The sequence below is a fragment of the Panthera uncia genome, chromosome F1 (genome assembly GCF_023721935.1).
Source record: "Panthera uncia isolate 11264 chromosome F1, Puncia_PCG_1.0, whole genome shotgun sequence".
Taxonomy (NCBI): Eukaryota; Metazoa; Chordata; class Mammalia; order Carnivora; family Felidae; genus Panthera; species Panthera uncia.
In genome coordinates, this window is record NC_064813.1 from 41569989 (window position 1) to 41589872 (window position 19884).

At 51.4% G+C, this 19884-nt stretch overlaps 1 protein-coding gene across 2 annotated transcripts in view; it reads right to left on the minus strand.

Annotated features, from left to right (window-relative positions):
* The window catches only part of PIK3C2B (phosphatidylinositol-4-phosphate 3-kinase catalytic subunit type 2 beta), a 67943-nt gene extending 48059 nt beyond the window's left edge, over positions 1-19884 (minus strand). Inside the window, exons 1-2 of one of the 2 annotated variants that reach the window (XM_049634447.1) lie at positions 19737-19884; positions 7012-7114 (exon numbers count right to left, since the gene is read on the minus strand). The gene's annotated coding sequence lies outside the window, so the exon portion shown is untranslated. The remainder of the gene's footprint in view (positions 1-7011; positions 7115-19736) is intronic. The other variant, XM_049634448.1, reaches the window with a different exon arrangement.

Sequence of the window (19884 nt, forward strand, 5' to 3'; positions counted from 1 at the left end):
GCATGAGCGGGAAAGGGGGAAGGAAGGAAGAGAGAGAGAGAGGGAGAAAGAGAGAGAGAGAGGGAGAAAGAGAGAGAGAGAGGGAGAAAGAGAGAGAGAGAGGGAGAAAGAGAGAGAGAGAGGGAGAAAGAGAGAGAGAGGGAGAGAGAGAGAGAGAGAGGGAGAAAGAGAGAGAGAGAGGGAGAAAGAGAGAGAGAGAGGGAGAAAGAGAGAGAGAGAGGGAGAGAGAAAGAGAGAGAGAGAGAGGGAGAGAGAAAGAGAGAGAGAGAGAGAGAGAGAGAGAGAGAGAGAGAAAATCCCAAGCAGGCTCCTCGCTATCAGCACAAAGCCCCACGCAGGGCTTGATCCCATGAACCATGAGATCAAAACCTGAGCCGAAACCAAGAGTTGGATGCTTAACCGACTGAACCACCCAGGCGCCCTCTTACAGATTACTTTTTACCTACTAAGGCTAAGAGGGAGTCTTGCTATTTGAAATTCAGAGGAGTTGGATGAACAGATGGAAATACCCAGAACACAGCTGCTGGGAGTTGGGAGACTGGTCCCAGGAGAAGGTCCTAGTGCTTTAGACAGGAGATACCAGATAAATGCTCCAAGCTGGACCAAGCCTTTTATTCCAGAGAGTATCAAGATTTGCCTTCACCAGGCACCACTGTGAGGAGGAAAACTGAGGCCGTTGGAAATGATCTCTCTCAACGTCCTGCCTCTCTTCCCATGAAAGTATCCACACTTGCATTCAGCCTCCCCTTCTTGCCCTTTTTGGTCTCAGGGGAAGAGGGTTCCTGCCTCCTGCTGAGGCACAATCCCATGAACCTCCCTTCCCTCTGCTGTATCTTCACTTCTTTTCCTTAACGGGGTCTCTCTCTTCAGCACTTTAACATGTTCAGGCTGCTCCTAGCCTTAAAAAGAAACAATGAGGGGCGCCTGGGTGGCTCAGTTGGTTAAGCCTCTGACTCAGCTCAGGTCACTATCTCACGGTGTACGAATTTGAGCCCCACATCGGGCTCTCCGCTGTCAGCGCAGAGCCTGCTTCAGATTCTCCGTATGCCTCGCTCTCTGCCCCTCTCCAACTCTCCCTCTCTCAAAAATATATTTTTTTAAAAAAAGAAAATGAAAAAAAAAACCCCAAACCCTACGCCGTAAGTACCTTCTCTTGACATTTTGTCCTCCAGCCAATACCTTCTCTGTTCTTCCTTCCCTTCCCGGCTGAGCTATACAACAGCTCAGAAGACACCCGAACTTTCCCAATTTCCATTTGCCCTTCAATTCACTGTAATCTGGCTTCTGTCCCCATCCTTCCACAAAAACTGCCCCAGCAATAATGTCCCGGCCATCCAATTCCACAGGCATTTCTGTCTGCCCAGACATAGCTGCTGCATTTTGCTCTATAGACCCTTCCCTTCTATCCAAAACCCTCCACCCCTTGGCTTCCATGACCCTATTTTTTTTTTTCTTGTTCTCCACTCCCTTCTTTGTTCTGCTCTTCCCTTGTCCACCCCTGAAATGTTGGTGTTGGCTCAGGACTCCACTCTCAGCCACTGTTAACACCCAGGCAACACTCAGGCAACCTCGCCTCTTCTCATCTTCCCATTTGTTCCACTCATTGGCAGTTCTAAAGGTGTATCTCACCCCCCCCCCCAGTTTCAATGCCCACCCCATAACTCGAATCCCGAATGCCCACCACTGAACTGTCACCTTCTCCTTTCCTTCTAATCTGCCCCCACTTTAAGGCATTCGCCCCAGAAAAGCCAGAGGGCTCTTTCTAAAGGGTAAACCTGATCGTCTCCTCCTGGCCTCCACCCCTTCAAAGGCTCTCTATCCGCTTCCTTTACAAATCCTTTATCACCTGCCCCATCTCCCTCTCATCTACAGCCATTCATTTGCCACGTACTCAATACCTCAGTGACTTCTTTCAACATTGTCCTTCCCCTGGGTACGCCCTTCCCAACTCCTGAAGCTTTCTGCCTGTGTGACTCTAACTCGCCCCTCAGACTTTGCCCAGATATCACATTCTTCAGGAAGCTTTCTCTGAACTCCCAGATGGGACTAAGGGCCCCTTCTTTATGCTCCCAACAGTACCCTGTACACACCTCAAATATAATCTTAAAGTAGTTTATTCACAATTAAATAGGTACATATCTGTCACCTCCCCCCCCCCCCCCCCCATCAAGCTCCTTAAGTTCCAAATTCACTTCATTTCCACCGAGAAAAGCAACTGGAACTGGGATGTAAGGGCAGAGCTTTCTGGTGGGAAGAGTTTTTAGACATAAGACCAGTGATCAGGATGCAGCTGGCAGCCTTCCTTGGGGTCCTACAAACACAGGACTGGGTTTCACCTCAACTGGGCCAGGTTTGGCATCTGTACAGGCAGGTGGGCAGACGGACGGGACCACCGCACAAAGCACCTCCCGAGCTCTGGGACTCTGACTTGAACCGATCGGTTTCCTTGAGTCAAATTTCTCAGCGGACTCCAAAGCTATATCCCGGAGCTAAGGAACAGCCCCAGCCCCGGGAGGAAAGAGAAGACAGACCCACAGATGATCCAGCAGGCCTGGCTCCTGAGGTTCTTCCAAGACTGGAATTCAGATGAGGAAAGCCGAGCTACCCCTCTCTAACCACCGTCCCCTGGTGCCTGGCCAGGACTCCACCAGACTGTCTGTCAGCCAGGCAGAGGAGGCCCAGCGGCTGACAGATCTTGTGCCCGGGGCCACACTGGCAGCTGCTCCTTCTAAAAGGCTCAGTGCTCTGCTCACTCTGATGCTGAGGGATCTGAAGGAGGAGACGGACAAGCAGCAGCCCCCGCAGGACCAGGAGAGCCCCCCCACCACCCCAAGGTGGAGTGAAGGTATTGAGTGGTAGCCTGGCATAGGGGAAATCCAGACGGGGGAAGGAGGGAAGACAGGAGCGACAGTCCTAACAACCTGGAGCCAGAGCAACCTGGCTTCCCCTCTAAGAAGTCAAGCCCCAAATTTCATTTTCTGGGACGGGTGGGGATACACAAAGTATTTTCGCAATCAGAGTCTCAGGTTTCCTGCCTTCCCCGCCCCCCTCCCCAATTCAGCTCCCTCTCTGCCAGCCTCTGCTGGTTGACAAATCAGAAGCGGCTCTATTCCCTCAGTCCCCAAGGGCTACTAGGGATTCTGTGAAAAAAAAACCCATGTAGGTCCCAGGAAAGACATGGGGTGGTGAGGGCCCGGGGCTTTGTAGCCCATCCAAAAAGAGACAGCTGGGGCCAGTATGACAGTGTCACACAACTCCGGGGGGCGGGGGGGGGTACCCACACACTGTATTCTATGTGAATGTCACCCTCGGACCACAACAAAGAGAACCATGTGAATGGCGCCCCCTGCAGTTGCACACCTCGGTGGCATGGCTGTGTTCCCTGCTCCCGTCCATCTTTCAGATCACTTTCGGCCAGTTTCCCTTCGCCACCTACATGCGCTGTTAACGCTTCCCCACCTCTGCGCGCTCCGTCTCTGCTTAACCATTTGAAAGTTAGATGCAAGGGCTCCACCTCCAGATACTTCAGGCTGAATCTCTAAACAACTAGCACGCTCTCCTATATAAACACAACGCCATTAGCACAGCCACAACATTTAAGGTGGACACGATAATATTATCTAATACATAGTCCACAATGGAATGTTCACAACTGCCATCTGGGAAGTTTTTCAAACCTACAGGTTCCTGGCCCCTCTTCTGGGGGGGGGGGTCTGATTCGGTAGGGTGAATCCCTGGACTCTGATCAGTTCAAAGCCCTCTCCCCTAGGCAATTGAGACGCGCCGCCAGGGCTGACCGCACAGACCGCGGTTTCGGAACTCCCAGGAAGACCAGAGGGTAGCGGGGAAAAGGGACCCCACCAGGCAGCTGGTGAAGGAAGAGGGGCGTGCTTATGGCTGAGCAGGTCGGTGCCAGGGTCCAAGCAGCACCAGGCACCGAACAGTCCACACAGCTGCCAAAGGATGGCTGGAGGCCGGCGGGGGAGGAAATGGGGTCGGGGCAGAGCTACACAATGGTCTGGAGTCCAAGGGTGGAGACAAAGGAGAGGACACTCCCCTCCGTTGAGTCCCTGTGCCAGTGAGCCAGCAGTGACACCAGCTGTGCGCGCAGAGGGCTTCCGGCTGCCCGGCTGGAGGGCACCTTTTTAGAACTGCTCTGCCTTTGCTCAGCCTGTGAGCTCTGGGTCATCTCCTCACATCCAGAACCACGAAATTGAATGTCAATGGCCAATGAGTACCGGTTACACGCCAGGTGCCATGCTGGCCCTAGAAGTATTCAGAGGGCTGTGGCACACTTCCGGGGAGCTCGCCACCTAGCAAAGATGATAGACATATCCATAAATAATTCAATCCCCCCTCCTTGGGGCACAAAGCGGGGAAACACTGCATGTCTTGGCCCATGTTCACTGGGCAGGGAAAATGGAGAGCTACTGAGCAAGATGGTAAAAAATATGAAGGGTCTCAAGCCCCCAGCCTTGGGCATCCCACCTTTTAGTTTTTAATAAGGGAAGAAGACTCAGTTCTAGGACTACCTAGGAAGGGGCCTTCAGCACCTCCTCTCAGAACAGAATAGGTCAAGGGGTTAGAGGCCATATGGACATAGAAGCTCTGGCTTCCAGAATTTTGTATTCAGATGACCCCTGCCCCTCCCCACCCCCCAACACCCATACTCATCCGTACCCCAAATCTCACTGGCTTTCCAGCCAGGGACCCATCCCCCACACCTCACTCCACAGGCCTGCTGCCCACCCCCCACTCCCACCTCCAGAGGCCCAGTTCTAGGAAGGAATGTCAGCATGCCCTGCGTCAACTCCCCCAACAGGAAGGTGTATCCAAAAGGTCAGGCTCCCTGTCTCAAACAGATGTATATCTGATCCCAGCTTCTGTACTGTAAGCCTATAGGTTGTACACAGCTCCACGAGGTTCTTTGATGTCAGGCCCATCACGGAGTCACATGCACCCACAAGGTCTTTCTCCTATCTGTTTCCTCTCTGTGGCTGTCACTTAGTTCCAAATGTGGGGAGACACAAAACAGCTGCCTGTGCTCTTGTCCTACTCATCCAGCTCCTCTCTAGCATCCTCTGCGCCAAATTAAAGCAGCCCCACGTGATTCAGCCTTTGCTGCTGGAACTTCATTTTTCATCCCTGGATTCCCTGGGCCTACCCCTGGACATTCCACTAACTTGAAGCCAAAGTTGATACTGGAGTTCGTAGAGGGTTCTCTGGGTCCTAGGAGAGCAGAGACAGATGCCAGAAGCCTGTGCAACATGGTTAGATAGAGCTCTGTTTGCATTCAGAGTCCAAGAGTCCTCTAGTCCAGCTCAGAAACCACGTGTGCAGCTAGTCTATGCGCACGTGCACACACACGTGCACACACACACACACACACACACACACACACACACACAATCCCTGGCAATCATAGCTCCTACCACAAACCCTGCAGATTTGGGACTCGGGTAAGAAGAGAGTCAGGATGGAAGAGGGCAGGCAACTCGTGGCTCCTCTCAAAACTTTCCTTCCTAGAGCTGGCGACGTGGATCAGGGGCCAGGAGCTGGCAGCCACCTGAATGGAACCCCTGGCAAAGAGGGAAGAGAGGTCTTGACAGTGTGTGGATCTCTAATCCAGGAACCATCCCTGGAGCCAGAGTGGCCACATCTCCTCTCTGTCTGGTCTATACTTCCTGCTTCCTACCACCCCCACCTGCCCTCAGCCACCACAGCCTCAAAAACCAGCCCTTCTAGTTCTGATCAGCTGGGTTCCCTCCAAGCAGCATGTGGTTAAGAATGCCTTTACTTCCCCCAACTCCCAAGTATATAAGCGGTCTCTTCTCACAATCCCTGGGCAACTCTTTCTGCCCATGGGTCGTGTTCCCGTGCTTTAATAAAATCACCTTTTTGCACCAAGAAAAAAAAAAAAAAAGGAATTCCTCTTCCAGGGGGCACCTAGGTGGCTCAGTCAGTTAAGCGTTGGGACTCTTGATTTTGGCTCAGGTCATGATCTCAGGGTTCAAGTCGGGCTCTGGAATGATAGCACTGAGCCTGTTTGGGATTCTGTCTCTCCCTCTCCCTCTGCCCCTACCACACACTCATGGTCCCTCTCTCTCTCAAAATAAACAAACAAACATTAAAAAATAAATAAATAAAAGAATTACCCTTCCAGCTTCCTTGGTCCTCCAGAGAAAGGCAGTGGGATAGGATGGGGGGGGGGGGAGCTCCCAGGATGACCTTCCTGTGCTAATCTTGGTCTCCAGCTGAGGGGATTCCTTTTTTTTTTTTTTTTTTTTTTTTAATTTAAATCCAAGTTAGTTAACATGTAGTGTAATAATGGTTTCAGGAGTAGAATTCAGTGATTCATCACTCACATATAACACCCCAGTGCTCATCCCAACAAGTGCCCTCCTCAATGCCCATCACCCATTTAGCCCATCCCCTCCGGCACCCCTCCGTTTGTTCTCTGTATTTAAGAGTCTCTTATGCTTTGCCTCTAGCTGAGGGGATTCCTAAGGGAAGTTCGTTTCAGACAAGATTTACACCAGCCCATCCCATGTCATAAAAACAACCCCAACATTTCCAAACACCAACATCTATGAACCTTTAATCTCTCTGAGGGTATTAGAGACTCCACGAAGTATAAAGGAAGCCCCTCTGGGAGGAGGATGTCACAAAACAGGTGGAAAGGGGGATGGGGACACAGCAGCCCTCACGATCCTTGCCACCCCCTCCTTTACTTTGTCACACAGGGCCACTGGCTTCCTGCAAACCAAGGGTTCCTGCAAGGCCCCTTGCTGTCACCTGTCACCTCCAGCTGAACCTCCAGTCCAGCTTCCCCAGCTCAGTACTTTGGAATCCAGTTCTCCAGGATTCCTGTGTAGGCTGGGGAAACTCCCTGGAGGAGGCCAGCCCATTAAACAGAATCCAGAAAGCAGGTCACAGCTGTTCCCAAACGGCCCGTGGCACCAGAGGGAAAACAGCACACCAAAGAGTCTCTGCTTTGCCTGGAGGACTCACCGGAGGGAAGAGGAGAGGCAGTGTGGGGCCACCTCACTGCTCCGTGCTGCTGCCCCAAGTCCTCACATGCTGGGCACGCTGGGCGGGGCTAACCCATCAGAGTCTGCAAGAAGCAAGGAGCAGCACTTCAGATTTTGGCCCAGGCCCGCGGCAAGGGGAGGGGGGTGTAGCTCGGGGAACTGCAGAGGCATCGGACTAACGAAGAGTGCACGGAATAATGCCGGTGGGACTATCTCTCCAGAGGGACATCTTTGCTGGAGATCAGAGCTTGGATTTTTAAGGAGCATCTCCAATTAATTCACTTCTAACAATCCTTTGGTGGTTTTCTGGTAGCAACTTCCTTACACATCAGGGAAGCGATCTCCCCACAACAGGGCCCCCTTGACCATTAGAGATGAGCAGACTGAGGCCCACTAAGGGTCAGCGACTTTGCCCCAGGGACGCATACCGGATCTGTGGCAGGGTGGGGAAGGGGCCACCGACCCGACGTGGGGGGTCATAGGGTGCTAATACTCAGGAACAATCTTGTCCCTAGCCCTGTGCTATCCGCCCCCACAAGTACACCCCTGGGACCAAACCCCAGGATGAGAATGAGAAGGACTCGGAGGGCCGGTCCCCAGAATGATCACACACACACAGAGTGCAGAAAGTGGGGCCCCAGCCCCCATGTGGTCTGTGGGAAGGTTGGGGGCGGCTGCCTGTAAGCCTGGGTGAGGGAGCCAGTGGGCAGGGACAGGCTGTGGGGGCGGTGGGCTGCCATTGGCTGAGAGCCACCTGCTCAGCTTGCAGGAAGGCCAAAAGGAAGTCAAGCAGAAAAAGGCTGAGCCAGTCTTCCTCGGGAACCTGAGGAGCTGGAGACCAGGCCCCATACCATGCCACCGGGCCCAGGGCAAGCTGCCCTCCTCTATCCCGGTGGGAAGGCTCTACGCGGTACGCAAGCCCTGCCCGCTGCTCCTCTGCCACCGCAGTCCCTAAAACGGCAACCTGGACATGTGATCTGGTAAGAAAGAGTATCTGCAGTTCGTGCTAACTCCCCAGATCAAGAAAATCCCTGGTAGACTAGTCATTCTCAGGGACCTACAGCCTTGGTAATCACATGAACTGCATGTACCCCCACACCTTCCCCCACGTCCCCCCACACATCCATCGTAGCTACTACCACGCACTCCCTTCCCTGTGCACACCCCCTCACCCCCCAAGACCTACCTCTTCCACCTCCTTCCTCCCCACCCTACACACACCCATACCTTCCCCCACGCACCTGCAGGTACCCCCCCCCACTCTCCATGCATACTCCATACCCCTCCCCCAAGCACACACGCCTCTGTGCCCCGCGTACCTCGCACAATCCCCACACCTTCCACAATTACCCACATCTGCCCCTGCATACCCCCCATACCTTCCCACCCTCCAGGTCCCCCCCCTCCCCTGCACATCCCCTCCACCTCACTCACTCCCTCATCAGCTCCCTGGGGAAGTGGACTTAGACACCAAGAGGTCATGATCTTAGTGTCCCTGGCAAAGACGACTGAGAAAATAGATGGAAGGGTGAACCCGGAAGAAAAAGGAAAACAGGACCTTTCCGCTCCAGGGAGCAGCTCTGGGCCTTCGGCATCCACGTTGCAGCCTACTGGAGGCAGGCTCGCAGGCCCGGAGGGGACCAGGGAGCCAGAATGCAAGGGAAGGGGATTCCAGGCAGTTGAGCCCAGGGGGACCTTCGCCCAAGGGCCACCTAGCTTCTGGGAGGCCTCAGAGGTGCTCAGTTATTTCCTAAGTTCAGGGTGCAGTGGAAAGGCCCTGAGGTCCCCACAGACCAGGGTAGGAAAGGAAAGGGGTGCCGCTCTCAAGCAGCCCCCATCTTACAGCCCAGAAACACACACACACACACACACACACACACACACACACACAAAACACCAGCAAACATCTGATACTAATTTACACAGGGGTGTGAGAGGCCAAGGTGTTAGTCCCACCCAGGGACATTTGAGAGGCCAAGGTGTTAGTCCCACCCAGGGACATTTGCATCTAAAAAAGCAGAGTCTGAGCAGAGGAGGGCCCAACCCAACCCATTCTGGAAGTGGAAAGGGAAATTTCCAGTGGCCTGGGAGGAATGACCCATTAATAGGTAGGCGGGGTGGATCTTGATGGTGGCTGTGCCTCCTCATGGCCTCCCTGGTCTCAGCTCCTGAGGCCTAGGCATCTCTTGTCCTTGTCCAGAACTCATGTCCCCCTCAGCGAGGCCCAGCAGGCAGCTTTGGTCTCTAAGTCACTGACACCTCCTAACCCAGGCCTTGGGTATTGTTGGCCAAGATTGACCCAGGAGGCCCCCCAGGCCTTCTTCAGTAGCTGAGAAGGATATCCTGCTAAGGGTCAGCCAAGGACACTGACCCCCAAGGGAGACTAAGGATGCTAGCTTACCCCGGTCAAAGGAGAAACTCCACTCAGGATGCTGGGCCCTAAGAGGGAACTAAGATTGAGACCAAGGCCATCTCCAAGATGGCCTCCCAGTGTTCAGAATCCCCAAACCACAGGGAAAGGGATACAGAGACGGCAGCCTGGGAAGGAGGCAGCAGGCAGTGTCCGGTGGTACCAGATCCCAGCCAGGACTCCCCACATCTGTCTGGTCTCCCCCCAGACCTGTCCCAGCGGTAGGTTCCAGAGTCCTCAGAAGGACCCATCAGCACTCACAGCCTGGTATAGACTCCCCATACCCTATTTCCCCACCCGGTTGACTCTTAGGGCCTCCAAAGCCCTGGGTGCAGCTGGAGGCTCCTTCCTCTTTCCTACTTTCTCTCTCTCTCCTCTTCCCACTCTGACTCAAGAGCCCCAGAAGCCTTCCCTGGTCAATCCTTCCAATTCCTGCTTTTGCTTTCAGTGTCTCCTTAACATTCTGAGGCTGTGTGCGTGTGTGACACAACGACTTGGTGTTGCTCTGCACCTGCCTGATGCCTTTCTCCCATCTCCCATGCCCCACTCTGCACAGGAAGGTCCCAAGGGAGACCGAGGTCTCCGGAGAGCAGGGCCTCAGTCTACGCTGAGTAAAGGGGACATTCGACAGAGGGGTGATCAGCCTGGCACAGCGTAGCTCATTAACATCCCACCAGCCCCGTCTTTATGGGGGCCTTGCCCATGTGACCCTCACTCAGGGCACCAGGGTAGCAGGAGTCACCATTCTCAGCAGGGATTAGGTGACACTGCTGGCAGCTGGGTAAGTGCAGCCAGGGTGTGACCGTGGGTGCAGGCCCATTAGGGCTAAGGTTCCATAGGCACCTTGCTGAAATACCAGTCCAATGTATGTAAACACCATCACAAAGTCTGTCAAGTTAGTATCCCCAGGGATACGTCCCCAGTCCTCCCTGGAGGGAAGGTGTCATACTTTGTTTAGGGGAAAGGGAAAGGGAGGGGGGCAGGCAGAGTGGTGGGGGGAGGTCAAGTGAGGAAAGAAATACACCTGCTTTTCTCCTCTGGCATTTTGTGCCAGGTTTTGTCTTGTTTAATTCTCACAACAATCCTTACGTGTGGATATTAATATCCTTATTTAATGGATGAGGCAAGCGGAAAAGAGGAAAAGGACTGAATAATTTACTGCCCCCCCCCCCCCACCAAGGTCACACAACTAGCAAACGACAAAATCAGGAATTAAACTGGAAACTGTTTCAGGCCAAAACTCATAGCGTTTTTCCTATCTCACAGAATGGGACCCAGGCACGTCACATTTTACCCAACGGGCAAGCTGACCTTGGTGATTACCTTGGTACAACGCCTCCACCCTCTCCCCCGACACCCCAAAGCATTTCTTCACCGTCGCAAGCCCCTCAAAAGCAAGCAAATAATAAACAAGAGGAAACCAAAGGACAACGCACCGTTTTCCAGATAAGAGGACCAAAGGCTGAGCGTCAAAATGGGAGAAGGGGAGTGGGGGATACGGGCTTCCAGTTATGGAATGAGTAGGTCACAGGAATAAAAGGCACAGCACAGAGAATCTAGCAGACGATACTGCACCAGCATCGCACGGTAACAGACGGTAGCCGCACCTGTGAGCACAGCGTAACATACAGAGAAGTCGTATTCCTGAAACCAAGATAACATTGTGTGTCGCCTATACTCAAATAAAAACATAAAGAGAGAGAGAGAGAAAGAACCAAGGACCAGAAGGAGAAATGCCTTGTCTGGAGTCACACAGCTAGTCAGTGACAGAAGTGGGACTAGAAACTAGAGGCAGGTCCCAGACTCCCGCTCCAGTGCTCTTTCCAGACTGAGCCACCACCAGTCTATTTCCAGTGAAGGAAATCTCCCAGCCTTCCTGTTCCAGTCTCTCTCAGACTGGTCCATTCCTTTCCAAGCTTCCGATTACTTTCCTCAAGTTAAATAACCTACTGAAAGCACCCATTAGGCACGAAAAATTATTTGTTTAATGTTTGTTTATTTTTGAGAGAGAGAGAGAAAAAGAGCACGAACAGGGGAAGGGCAGAGAGCGAGGGGGACTGAGGATCTGAAGCAGGGTCTGTGCAGACAGCAGGGAGCCTGATGTGGGGCTCAAACTCACGAACCATGAGATCATGGCCTGAGCCGAAGTCAGACGCTTAACTGACTGAGCCACCTAGGTGCCCTAGCACCAAAGATTATTATTCTTTCTCTTATCCGAACAATTGAAACAACCTCTTAAGCGTCTCTGTCTCCCCACTGACCCCTAAAGCATCTGCTCCACGGCCACAACCCTGGAGCAATGGCTCTGTTCATATCATCCTTCTGATGAAAAGGTTTCTGTCTCTCCCTGCTTTCATACTGGACATTCAAGACTCCCCACACTGAGCCCCAGCCCAGTTTCCCTGCAGGCCCCCCAAATACTGATGGTTATTAAGCATTCCGTGGGGCCACAAGTTTTCCCATGAATCTTCGGTCACGCTAGTGCCTTCTGGAATCCTCTCTGGCTTGCCCTCTACAAACACCTGCCCTTGTATTTGAGCCTTCTATCATCTCCTATGACAGAAAGTGACTTTTGCTCTCTTTTGAACATCTCTAAATATACACAGCATTGGGGCGCCTGGGTGGCTTGGTGGGACGAGCGTCAGACTTCGGCTCAGGTCATGATCTCGCAGTCCGTGGGTTCGAGCCCCGCATCAGGCCCTGTGCTGACAGCTTGGAGCCTGGAGCCTGCTTCCGATTCTGTGTCTCCTTCTCTCTCTCTCTGCCCCACCCCCACTCACTCTCTGTCTCTCAAAAAATAAATGTTAAAAAAAAATTTAGGGGTGCCTGGGTGGCTCAGTCGGTTGAGCGTCCGACTTCGGCTCAGGTCATGATCTCACAGCTCATGAGTTCAAGCTCTGTGTCGGGCTCTGTGCTGACAGCTCAGAGCCTGGAGCCTACTTCGGATTCTGTGTCTCCCTCTCTTTCTGCCTCTAACCCACCCACATTCTGTCTCTGTCTCTCTCAGAAATAAAACATTAAAAAAAATTTTTTTTAATTTAAATATACACGGCATTTAGTGTTTTGTGTTATACCTACTAGTGATTAGAATAAAAATAATTTTTATCCAGGTGGGTGCTTTATAGTTACAAAGCACTTTCACAGACATAAGCCCATTAATCTTAAGAACAAAAATTACCTCTTATTTATCTTGTCTTCCCCACCACGCTCAGCACAGCGTTTTACACTAGGGACAGAGCTGTTAAATACCGTGTTCTGAGGGTGGTCAGACCAAGCCAGAGGAGAATATTTAACACCTCCCTGCTACAGAATCAGAGATTCTGGATGAGGAAGGCAAAATTGTAGTTTACGTTTCCGGGTTGATACCCCATTGCATTTATTAGATTCTTGGAATTTAGAAGTCCCCAAAATATTAAACGCTATTGTCCTAGCTTCTATACTTCTATGAAATGCTGCCTCAGATTATACCACCTCTTGGGGCAGCCATGGACAACTGCCTCATACCAAGTTTATAGGATTACCCCATTCCATAAAGCAACTCATGCATTCACTTGTAATTTCTGGAGTACAATGTGGTTACCTCAAGGTCATGGACCATATTGAATTTACGTTTGTATCCCTAGGGTTCAGCACAAACTTGCCTGAAGGATGATAATGTGATTGTAACCGCCACCATTTTCTAAGCCCTTACTATTTATCAGGCCCTATTCTAGATAGTTCATTAATGAACTCATTTCATTTTTACCACAGCTTGTTCCCCCCCCCCACCCCCCCATACTATTATTTTCCCCATCTTACAAACGAGGAAACAGAAGCACAGAGAAATCAAGTAACTTTCCCAAAGTCAAACAACTAGTATGAGGGAGAGCTAGGCTTTGAACCCATGGAATCTGGGTCCGAAGCCATACTCGTATGTACATACTGAATTTATACTGCCCTTCAGTTGATGAATCAATAGATGTAAGAATGAATGAACAGAGGCACTGAAGATGTTTTTGTCGGAGAACAAGGAACCAACCATCAATTAACCCACCTCTTGCCTCCACCCCATGTTACCCATAGGACTATCACAAGAGTCTTTCTCAAACTTTCCCTAAGTTCCGCCAGAGTTTATCTATGAGGAATTCCCTGATATACCAGCATAGAATCCCTGTCAGCAAAATAAAATAGCTTGGTTTAGTGAACTAAACTTAGTGAACTTAGTGAACTAAATTCTCCCAGAATACAAACTCCAGAAGGACAGGGACTATGTCTGTCTTCTTCCACTGCTATGCACTGAGGAGAACATCAGGTACGTTGTGAATAAAAGATAAAAGGTAAACTCCTTCAATGGTTCTGGTCAGATTAAAGTACCTTCACTTCACCCCCTTTGCCTTTCACTTCATCCCCCACCCCAATTTCTACTCATCGTTCAGATCTTGCTAACATTTAATGTTTTTATTTATTTTTGAAAGAGAGAGAGACAGAGCATGAGCAGAGGAGGGGCAGAGAGAGAGGGAGACACAGAATCGGAAGCAGGCTTCAGGCTCTGAGCTGTCAGCACAGGGCCCGATGCGGGGCTCGAACTCAGGAACCGTGAGATCATGACCTGAGCCGAAGTCGGACACTTAACCGACTGAGCCACCCAGGAGCCCCTTGACTAACATTTAATTTCTTCTAGGACGTCTGACTACCCCAAGTGTCCCACTTATGAGTTTCCAAAGCATCCCATGCTTCACCCCCCACCCCGCCCCCAACACACAGCCCATTTACTTGTCTGTATTCCCCACTCAACTGTAAGTTCTGGAAGGCTATCAGTCCTCATCACTGAAAGCACCTAAAGTCATTATTAGTAAGCCCTCAAAAAACATCTGCTGAATGAATGAGTTCTTTTTTAAACATTCTCTGACTTATCTCCCTTTGTGACCATAGCTTCACCACAGATGGCTTTGAAAACAACCATTTCTGTTGTCAACAGACTCTGTCAGCGGACTCTTGGGGAAGCCCTGTCTCATTCAGAACTTGGGGCTCACTGACACTTCTTCTCAGCGGTCCCCTCAGGGGAGCACCAAGGGAAGAAACACAGGTGCTGGAAGTTTCCTGACCTGGACTCAAACTTTGCTTCTTCTCTAACTAGTCCTACAACCTTCGGCATGTTTCGGAATCTTAATTTGAACTAAACCTAACCGCAACCTCAGGTCGCACATTGGTGAAAGGGGAGGAGACCATTTCATCATCGCGGTTTTCTCCAAGGTTAGGGGAAGGGGAAAGTACAGATAACGTTTGAGAAGCTACAGGCGGACAATACCTGACATTAATATAAAACGGTATGCTAACTAACAGGGATTAAAATAAAAACTAAAAACAAGAACAAAAAACCCCCCCAAAACAAAAAATAGCTACAGGTGGACACTCAGTGCAGTGGTTATTCTTCATCATGTGCTCTTGCCTCGTGGTACTTGAACTTGAGCTCAGGTGGCTCCTTTTCGCCTTCCTTGCTGAAACGGTCTGCAACAGCGTCATCAAAATTGCACTTGGGAGACTTGGCTATCCCTTTGGAACCACTCTATGTTTCAAAGTCTCCTGTCAGGGAACTACATCTAACTTCTCTCTTACTTAAAAAAAATAATAATCTGGGGCGCCTGGGTGGCTCAGTCGGTTAAGCGGCCGACTTCGGCTCAGGTCATGATCTCGTGGTCCTTGAGTTTGAGCCCCGCGTCGGGCTCTGTGCTGATGGCTCAGAGCCTGGAGCCTGCTTCCGATTCTGTGTCTCCCTCTCTCTCTGACCCTCCCCTGTTCTTGCTCTGTCTCTCTCTGTCTCAAAAATAAATAAACATTAAAAAAAAATAATAATCTGCCTTCTTAAGGTCTAGAGCAGAAATCTGAAATCCTGGCCATAATATTCTTGGGGAAAATAATATAGATGTCTTCTCCCACCTTCCCATAATACCCAATTTGCAATCTCTCCAGTTTTGGTCAGCATTAAGTGCACTTTACAGGTGCTCCTTGTCAGTTTAACTTCCTTTATTTACCTGTAGGAAGGGGTAACAGCAGGGCGAATCAGGAATGTGGCAGATGCCCTGCTTTCAGAAAAGGGGGGCTCTCAAGAGGGGTCTCGACCCTGGAAGAGTCCCATCATTACACCTACCTACATTCTAGATTAGCCTGCGACCTAAGACAAGAAAGGCTCATATCTATTTCTTCTCGCTAGCAAGGTAAGCTGTAGCATTTCCTGAAAATGGAATCTCCTTGGTTCCTTCCCCTTTACCCCTCCCCTTATGTCTTCTGGTTTGCTACCAAGCGGACCAACTACTCTGAGATAGAAGAACTTGGCTGAAAAGGATGCCTCCATAGCGTTAACTCCTGGTGGGCCTGGCTTAGCCAGGCATGGGACCTGGGCAACCGGCCATGTGAGCACAGCAGCTCTCATCTCGGACACCCACCTCCCTCTGGGGAGAATACAGGAGAGGAGACAAAGTGGAATCTAGCCATTAGGACAGGACCCTCAGGAGCAGAGACAGAGGATGCACAAATCATGGCAGGAAGAAGCGCAGAGAAGAAAACTATTACCCAGGAGATGACTCTCAGTGACTAGGGGTGGCTCGAGAGAAAGGTCCAGGAAGAAGAGAATTGACCAGCGTTTTCAGCAAGGAAGAGAGGCAGGAGTCATAACATTTTGGTGAAAGGAAAACATTTTCTGAAGAGACAAATGACCTTTGGCTCCTCTTTGAAACGCCATGGAGCCTCTGCTGGATGAGACTTCCTACAGGAGGTATCCCAAAAGAGGAAGGCGTGAATTGCAAGATTCCTTCAGTCACAAGTTCTGCATTCTGCCTCAGGAATATCAAGAACCTCTTTCCTCTTCCTTCTCCAGAACTTGAAGGCCTCTGCCCCGATGCACAAATGGTGTCTTCTGTGTCCTTAATCTCTTTCACCGACATAGAAATTTGGGGTGAGTGAATTCCATGACCAGTGTTCTAAGAGAATTTCCCAATCGTCTGCACACAACTCTAAGGTGCCAAAAGGCAGGTCCTGTCATTGGTCATCTTGTGATCTGTGGGGCAAGCGTAAAGTTCCAGCATCACTAACTGCATGACCTTGGGAGAGTCACTTCTCAGGGCATCGATCTCCAAAGTCCTTTCCGGTTCTAAAAGTCATACGTAGGATATGCAAGAATAATAATTTCCTAAATGCCTAAATAAAATGATAATAATTTCCTAAATTCCTAAATAAAATAATAATTTCCTAAATAAAAAAGACACAAAATAAAGCAGATATAGAAATACTAAAACAAAAGATTTGCCTCAGTTTCCCAGAGCACCTCAATTCCCAAACGGTATTAGTGTTGCCCAGAAGGTAGCAAAATTGCTTGACTTCATTATTCCCATCCTTCTCCTTACACTGAAGGTAGGGATACAAATGAGAAAGCAGAGAAAGGCTGTGAGGTAGAAACCCAAGGAATTCACCCTCGACCCCCAAATACCTGGGAATTAAGGAGATGCGATGCTGGGCCCTTGCCCTTGAGAAGTTTATCGTCTAAGGTATGTCCAAGTCTGGTGACATGTCAGGGGCATGCGAATCCAAGGGAAGCCAGTGTGAATGAATTCCGTGACTCTGCTAATCCCTTTCCATTCTCCCAAGACCCAACATCTCCCTGATAGTGACATCAAGGTTATGAGCACAGGGTCTGGAGTGAAACAGCCTGCTTGAAATCCCTCCTCTGTCATTAACTAGCTGACTGACATCAGTAAACGTTAGCTATTATATTATTTGCCAGCTCAGCACTCCTCTTTGGACAGTAGCCAGCCTTTGGGGTGGGGGGCGGTATATGTCTCCCCACTTCCCTACAAATATTATTAAGCAGGCTTTTCTTCTCTCCTAGCTCCCATCCTGCCCTTTTTAAAGTAACCCCCCCTCCAAAAAAAGAGAAGTAACCCAAAACATAGCTATCTTGGTATCATCAGATCACTCTTCCCATGTCCTAGAACATTCTCTATTCCATCCCTTTCTCCCACTCCTTCCCCAACCCCCACCAGCTCTCCCTCCTTTGTTGTTACCAAGGCTAAACTCAAGAGTGAATAACGCACATTGCTATAGTACTCTGCAGCTTTCAGAGTGCTTCTGCACACATGATTTTATTCAGTTCACGGGAAGCAACGTATTTCACCCTTAAAACAACCTTGTGAGCCCAGGGTATTATTTTTTCCCCATTTTACAGATAAGCAAACTAAGTCTTAGGTTCACAAGCTGTCCATGCTCACAGCGCTAGGAAGTCAGTCACACAAGGACTGAAAGCCTCCTCACCCCCAAGCCACCCACCCTTTTCTCCACTACTCCGCACTGTCACGTCCAAGTTCACATCCTAGCATCGTGAGGAGCCTGAAGTTTATGGCCAGTCACGAACCCCCCCAAAGGCAACAGAGTTCTCTCATTTTTCTCCCTGCTGGCTGCGGCAGGGCTGTCCAGGCTGAAGGCCCATCCATATTAGGTACCTGCAAAGTGCCAGGCCCAGGTGGGGTGAGGAAACCAATGAGAGGGGTTCAAAGGTCCACAAGGCTGTGGGGTGCCTGCTAGAGGGCCACTATGTCATGGCAAAGACCAGAAGAATTCCAGGTCATTGGGCAATCCCGAGGGAGCACCCCAGGAAAAATCCAGCACACCCACGGGCCTCCCTCACTGAAGCTTCCAGGGAGAGGGAAACGCACAAGCTCCCTTCTGGCCAGGGCTGAGAGCTTGATCAAATTCAGACACACACACACCCATGCACACTCAGCAGTAAACTCAGAGCCATGGAAATCAAACCTTGAGCTCACCCAAAGGCCAAAGGAGAAGCAGCCACAGCCTCAGTCCAGGGCTCCGGCTCGGAGCCACCATCGCCTCGGATGCTGGCTGCCAGGCAGAGCTATAAAATATGCCTCTACTTAATTTTTCCATGGACACAACCCCGGATGCGACTGCCAGGCTCTGGAGGAGATGTAACTGTGTAGCCTCCTAACCTCTCTGCTGTAGGATGCACAGCTGGAACTGGGGGAGGAGGAGTAACCTGGGATCAGGTTTACCACCCTCTGGAACACTGGGTCTTCCGATATCTTTCCAAGGCCTGGTGCGGCAGTGGAGTAAGTTTTCATTCAGCAACTGATACAGGCTTGGAATTCGGCGCAAATTGCTTACATCTGCTTGGCCCCATCCCAGACAGTCAGGTAGTTTAGAGAAAGAAGGAGGGGCAGCGTTGGCCCACTTCTGGAAGCCGGGGTAGCTGTGTGCTAAGGAATCTGGTGCCATGCTGGGACCAGCCAGCACAGGGTACAAAATTCACCAGCGGAATTGAGAAGAAGGAAAAAAAAAAAAAACAAAACACATCAGGGCAGCAGGAGACAATAGAGATTCCATTCCAGGCGTGGCTGGTGGGACTGGGACAGGGAAGTCACAAAGACCCCAAAAGGGGGTGGGGACAGAGGGAGAGAAGGTTGGCCCGGGGAATAAGAGCAATGGCAGATTCTTCACACACACACACACACACACACACACCCTCAGCCAATTAGGGTGTGTGCACTAACCTCATACATTCGGGAACCTCTTCTCACAACCCAGGAGCTGGCCAAGCCCCTTGGCTCCCCACCCTACCCCACCCCTGCTTGGCAGCGTCCCCAGGGCTTCCTGCAGCTGCCATAACTCCCCAACATCAAAGTCGCCGCTGTCGGGAGCTGAAAATGAGAGACAAGTACCAGCCAGGAGAGCAGCGCCTCCGCGGAGGGCCGGGAAAGTCAGGCCTGAGGGTCCCTCTCTCTCCCCCAAGCTTCTCCTGGTGCTGCAGTACCCTTATAAGGGAGAAGCCAAGTCGGCCATCCGTCTGGCCAGAAAATGTATACATTCCCCCGGCTACATGCTGACTTTTCACCCACCGCAACAGAAAGCACCATCCCCACCACCCCCACTCCGGGGCAGGTTTTGCTTTTTATTTCTCATCTTAAACCCCCAAACCATTGGTTGCTTCAGATCGCCGTGCAGCTGGAGGGCAGGAAGTGTGTTTAGAGGAAAGGGGTGGGAAAGGGGTGAGAAGCGGGGACCCGAGACACCCCGAAACTGCTGGGGCGGGGTGGCGGAGGGAGCCGGCAACCTGCAGGGCGCCGCGGTCCGGGGCTCTCGCTGCCACCGCGTCCGCAGCTCTGCCGGCCGCCGGGAACCCGCGGCTCCTTCCATTGTTGCACCTCGGCTGTTGCCATGTTGGAGGGAGAGCCCCTTGACCTCCGCTCCCTCGGCTCGGCGGGCAATCTGCAGACCCCGGGCGGCGGCTCCCGGCCGGATGCGCGTCCTACCTGTGCTCGCTGCGGGCTTCCCTGCGAGACCCGACGTGTCGCGTGCTCGGCGACGTGGGCTGCCGGCCCCGCAGCTCCAGGCGTCCCCGCGCCCGCGCGCGCCGCTCCCCTCTCCGCGAGCCACGAGCGCCGGCCCGGGGGGGGGGGG